Raw genomic sequence first — 6,608 nt, forward strand, 5'->3', positions numbered from 1 at the left:
CAAGGAGAGGAAATAAAAGACATCCAAATTGGAAATGAAATAAAATTGTTTCTGTGGGAGTTCCTGTCATGGCTCAGTGGTTATCAAACCTGACTAGTATTCATGAGGATGTGGGTTTGATCTCTGGCCTTGCTCAGTAGGTTAAGGATCTGACATTGCTGTGAGCTGTGGTATAGGTTTCAGATGTGCCTCTAATCCCATATTGCTATGGCTGTGGCAAAGGCCGGCAGCTGCAGCTCCAATTTGACCTCTAGCCTGGGAATTCCCAAGTGCCATGGGTGCGGTCCTAGAAAGACAACAACAAAAAAATTTGTCTCTGTGTACATATTTTTATACATAGAAAACCTTAAAGACACCACCAAAAACTGTTAGAATAAATGAATCAGTTAAGTTGCAGAATACAAATGAATATACAAAAATCAATTGCACTTCTATATACTAACAAATAACTATCTGAAAAAGTATGAAGAAAGTAATCCCACTCACAACAGATTCAAAAACAATGGAATACTTAGGAATAAATGTAACTAAGCAAATTAATGACCTGTCCACTGAAAATGATAGGACTTTGATACAAGAAATCAAAGACGATTCAAATAAGTGGAAAATATTCGTTTCGTATTGAAAAAATTAATATTATTAAAATGTGCATACTACCTAGTATGATCTATAGATCCTATGTAATCCCTATCAAAAGCACAGTGGCAGTTTCAAAGAAATAGAGCAAACAATTTGAAAATTTGCATGGAACTGAAAAAGATCTGACCAAACAGATCTTCAGAATGAAGAAAAGCTGGAAGTATCATTCTTCCTGATTTCAAACTATATTGTAAAGCTACAATAGTCAAAACAGTGTGTTACTAGCATAAATACACCAGGCATGACAGGCCAATGGTACAGGATAAAGAACCTACGGAAAAATCGTACACACAAATGGTTAACCAATCTTTGACAAGGTCACCAAGAACATACAACAGGAAAAGTATAGTCTTTTCATTAAACGGTGCTAGGAAAACTGGACTTCCACATGAAAAAGGATGAAATTAGACCCCTATCTTACACCACTCACAAATATTAACTTGAAATGGATTAAAGACAAATATAAGACCAAACACCATAAAACTAGAAGAAAACATAGGGGAAAATAACTGGCATTGACATTGATCTTGGCAATGATTTTTTTGGATATGATAGTAAAAGCACAGGCAATAAAGCAAAGATAAACAGACAGGACTAAATCTTACTTGTTTCCCATAAGAAATTTAAAATCAGTGTATATATCTTCAGTTAAAATGGAACATTAATATTTAAATCACATTGATTTTGTATTAAGATTACTTTTTGCTAGATTATTTTAGAAATATCTTAAATTTACTCACAGAGCTACATAAATGCTATTGTTTCACTTGTTCATTTTTCAAATAACTAGGTTCATTAATTTTATTATTTCTGCATTTTCTTATTAATTTCTCTTTTCATTCTTTTTTTTTGCTTCTTTTTGGGTAACTTTAAGTTAACTTAAAGTAACTTTAAGTCTTTTTCCAACTTTCAAAGTTGGATTTTTTTTTTCCCTTTTCTCCCATTTTAATTGGTATACTTTTTTTTTCTATTTTTTTTTTTTTCTTTTTAGGGCCTCACATGCTGGGGTCAAATTGGAGCTGCAGCTGCTGACCTACACCACAGCCACAGCCATGCCAGATCTGAGTTGCATCTACAACCTACACCACAACTTGTGGCAACGCCAGATACTTAACCCACTGAGCAAGGACAGGGATCAAACCTGCATCCTCATGGATACTAGTTGGGTTCTTAACCTGCTGAGCCACAAGGGGAACTCCTTGATAAAAATATTTAAAGCTATGAAATAGTTTCCTGTTTTACCTATATCTTAAGAATTGTTGTATGTCATGTTTTTATTATTATATATCCTAAAAATGCTAAAATTTTATTGTGAATTTCCCCTTTGATTCCAGATATGCTTAACAATGTACTTCTGAGTTTCCAAGGGTAAACTCTTTAATATTGGTTTTACTGTACTGTGATCAGTGAAATGCCATTTACCTTATTTACAGATTTTTAAAAATTTTACTGGTATTTTTCTGCAGTCCAGCAATCAATTTCCATAAAAATTTCACATGCATATGAAAAAAATGTAATCTCCATTACTGGGGAACAGAGATTTATCTACTAGTGATTATACTGTTTAGATTTCAAATATTTTACTCAATTATTTTCCACTTTACCTGTCCAAGTGTAAAAGATGTGTGTGAAATTCTCCTACTCTAAGTGTTCTCTTTGCATTTATTATAGTTTATACTTCATGAAAGTTTCTGATGTGTTATTTGGCCCATAGATACTAATTAGTATCAAAATTTTTATGCAAATTTTATCCCTTAATATTGTAGAGTGTTCTTTATTGTCTTATTTATTCTTTATCTTAACTTATATTCTTGATTGTTGTTGCTTTGTATTTGCATTTGCCTGAAGAGTCTTTGGCCACCCTCTTCTAGAAGTAATTCTAGGTGTAATGTTCTAGACCCTTCTAAACATTTTTTGTGTATTTAGAAGTGTTCTAAAGTAATTTTTGTCCCTGCATTCCTATGAACCTTACTGATGAATGTTGGAAAAAATCACTATTTGCAAGAAATTTCTCTCATAAACATCTCTGTTCAACTTCTGACTCATGGTTTTTAAAGTCATATCAATCTACTTTAGCTAAAATGCATAATCTGTGGATTAGGCTATCTTTTGACCTGTAGGTCTGGTAGTCTGAACTTTTCATCGGAAGTCACTCAAGGTTGTTTTTAGTTCAGAAAGAGTGGCACATGGAACTCTGCTCTCTGGAGAGAGATGAAACAGTAACCAAGCACAGTATTTCTCAAGCAGATAGTGAGCACAGCGGAAAAGTGCAAAAATAACTCATGAATATTGTTCCAACAATTATTTTTTATAAAATATACTGATAAGTAATGTCCCTTAAGCTTTTAATCTTAACCAAGCACTTTATATGTGCATTGAAAATAGAGGCAAACTTCTTGAGTTTCTTTAGGAGTTGTCCTACAACCACAACTTTTTCTACTTGGCCCTAAATTTAAAACACTCCATCAATAATGGATGACTGAATATACTGCAGACCCACACTTGCTTATGTGTCCATTTTATCTGTGACTATAGTAGGTCTCCCCACTACCCTTATACATTTATTTTTAAACTTTCTAAATCATTTTGTTTTTGATGTGTCCCTTAAAATGGGCGCAATTATGCATTTCACATTGTTTGAAAATACAATTTCTTTCTTTTACTACGTGGGTTACTCTTACTTTCATTTTTGATAAAACAATACACTTGTCTGTAACTGTTATATTGTTTCATGATATATACAAAATTTTACATTACAGTTGACCTTTGAATAATGCAGGGGTTAGGGGTATTGACCCCTTAGAAGTGGCCAATTGCCAACATAATTTTATAGTCAGCCTTCCACATCCACAGTTCTGCATTTACAGATTCAACTTATTGCAGATACTGTAGTACTGCAGTATTTATCGAAAAGAATCCATGTGTAAGTGGACCCATTGGAGTTCAAACCCAAATTGTTCAAGGGTCAGCTGTAATTGATATTTTAAAATTCTTCACGTTGCTTTTTTACTTAGAGGAGAAATATTTTAATGGTGGTTTGCATTTTTTCAAGCTGTACTTTGATACTTATATCTGTATATATACTCCTCAGTCAATCTTTCTTCAGATGCTATATATTAACATCTTTTTCCTCTCCCACCTTCTCCTTCACTCTCCAGTTTTAGTCACTAGAGTTATCTCAGTCATCTCAGTTTATTTTTAAAGAAAAAATAACACATTGTACCTTCTATTTCACATTCTTACATTTTGTTTTTATGTCTCCACAAATACATTTGGTTCTCACCTCAAACTTACCTCGAAATTTGTTGACTGTTTTATGGTCAGCAGAAATTTGTTCTCTACTAGATTTCTGAGAAGATCATTTAAATAATACTTCTCAAGTTTAATTTTAATTTTGTATTTATTTATCTTTTTTTGCTTTTTTGAGAGCCAAGCCTGCAGCATATGGGGGTTCAAGGCTAGGGGTCCAATCAGAGCTACAGCTGCCAGCCTATGCCACAGCAAAGCCAGATCTGAGCTGTGTCTGTGACCTACACTACAGCTCATGGCAACACCAATCCTTAACCCACTGAGCGAGGCCACAGATCAAACCTGCAACCTCATGGTTCTTAGTCAGATTCATTTCTGCTGCACCACAACAGGAACTGCATTTTTTTTCAAGTTTTAAAAAATTCATAAATATCTGTATGGTCTTTATTCTTGAAGAATCATTTTCTCAGTGTATCAAATACTTGGCTCACATTTCCTTTCCTTGTGTATCTTAAAAATACTGTACTACGGTCTTTAGTCCATATTTTAATATAATAAAATATTACAGTTGAGACTGACACTATACTGACTCATTTCCCTTTTTTAAGTGGCACTTTTCTCAGATTCTTAAATAATTACTTTTTCTTATATTTAAAGTTTCGTAGTTGTGTTAGGAATTGTCTCCATTTTGAATATGCTAATAGAATTCCCAATATACAGAATGTAATGTTACAAAATGGGAAATTCAATTTTTTTTTCTTTTCAAGAAGTTTTCAGAATTACAGTTGAATTTCTCCTTCAGGGACTGCATTAGGTATAAGCTGTGTCTCTTAACATACTTTTGTTTGTGTCTCTTTCCACATGATCTATTACATTTTTTTCCAAACCATCCTTGACTTTATTTTTTGTTATTCATTTTATTTTCATTTCCTCCCTGTGATTTCCCTGATGTCTATATGTCTCAGATTACTTATTTAGCATTGGTTTTTGAACTTTGCTCTATTTTTTTTAATTTCCCTTAGGTCCCTTATTTCTGGATTCACATTCTTCTGTGTTTAGCCAAATCATTTCTGAGCTTTCATATTAATGACTTCTAAAATGTATATAGCTAATTTTTAAATGTTAGATTAAAATTATCAACTTCCTCATGAAAAACTGATCCTGGGTGTTTTATTTAACTACCAAAATACTCTTCATTTCATTTTCATCTTCTTTTGTGTAATATCATAGTTTATAGTTCAATGATAACTCTTATTCCCTTTGTTTAAATGAGCTGGGCTTTCATAGACTATTATGAAGGTATTTCTTTAGGGAAGGGGATGGATCAGGGTAGTTAGTTGTCTTATTTGAGAGATGAAGTCTCCCTTCTCTGTAAGAAACATGCATTATTTAAAATATTATCTCTTTAAGTACATATTTTTCAGGCATATAGGGATAACCTGTCTCAGGAAAGCTCTCATCTCCATTTTTTTTTATCCAAAGCTCTGTGAGCTGCATCCTGCATTACTAGATTTTGTGAGGTTTGAATCCCTATTGTAAATTAACAAAATGCCTTGAATCTTCAACATATTTCTATAGTTAATTCTCATTTTACCTGTTGGCCCTTGAAGCTCTACTACTATCTGAAGAGGTGGAATGAATAATCTAGACATGACTTTTGAGTTTTTTTTTTCTTTTTAATAATCCTATTACAGGGAACATTATTAAGAATTCAGTGTCCACCCATATGCAGACAGTAAATACTCTTCTCCTTTTTCAACATCTAGAGCAAATTAAATATAAATCACTTTCAAAAAAGATAGAAGGAATCAGCAGTGGAACTGATTAATATGATGACCATTAATGTGGAACTGTGTCTCCTCCAATTTTTTAACATGTCCTCACATATGGCAAAGTTTAATAAAGGCTCATATTTTTAGCAACAAGTCAACATATCTTACTGACCTTGTTTTTTCCCCACAAATACCAACAAATACAGGATCTTGTTTTTGTGTTTTGTAAGTATGATCACTTGTGAGTTCTGAAGCAAGGTTTGAAGAATCTTCTTGATTAAAAAAAAAAAAAAGCCCCCTTTTAGTTCTTGACAAATCTAGAGTTGTGTAACTAATAAGGATAAGATGTTCATTCATTTACTTCTCCAGTTGTTTCACATCTGGTGTCCCTGTTATTCCACTTCAGCGAGATTCTTCCTCATCTAATTTTATTACAGCTCATATGGGGATGCTATGATTTATAAACAGGCTTGATGAGATGCAGAAGCTGCCACTTTGTTGTGAAAAAGCAGAATTTCCTATCCTTTCTAATTTGTTGAGCTCTGATAAACTTAGTCTTTTAGTTATACATATAATGAAAGCACTAGTAAAAAGTAGAAAACATCATGATTTTGCCTGGTTATTTACTAAAGTCTAAAAAACAAGAGCTTTGGAGAGACAACATCAAAATTTGAGTTCTAACTCCAGAAGTAAAAAGCTTCATAGCCTTAGAATTTACTTAATTTCTTTAATTCTATTTACTTTTCTGGGAAAGTCAGTAAAATGATACCTATCTTGCAGAGCACTTCCATCAAATGAGATAACATTAGAGATTTCAGTGCACAGTATTACTGAATAAATGTTTACTTCATTTCAGCTTCTCTAGTCTTCACCTGCCTACTATTAATAATGTGATTGTATGGCTTGATATGGTTCTCAGCTATTTTGCTTCAAATCCCAATGACTCTT

At 32.9% G+C, this 6,608-nt stretch overlaps 1 protein-coding gene across 1 annotated transcript in view; it reads left to right on the forward strand.

The window, feature by feature from the left end:
* Window positions 1–4,468, forward strand: part of LOC146406165 (uncharacterized) — an 888,277-nt gene extending 883,809 nt beyond the window's left edge. Inside the window, exon 14 of the mRNA XM_084963630.1 lies at window positions 1,631–4,468. The gene's annotated coding sequence lies outside the window, so the exon portion shown is untranslated. The remainder of the gene's footprint in view (window positions 1–1,630) is intronic.
* The last annotated feature ends 2,140 nt before the right edge of the window (window positions 4,469–6,608 follow it).

Source organism: Sus scrofa, chromosome 1 (genome assembly GCF_054392235.1).
Source record: "Sus scrofa isolate SSC_HxYL_T2T_F1_AM1 chromosome 1, Sscrofa_HxYL_maternal_Yorkshire_Landrace_v2.0, whole genome shotgun sequence".
NCBI lineage: Eukaryota > Metazoa > Chordata > Mammalia > Artiodactyla > Suidae > Sus > Sus scrofa.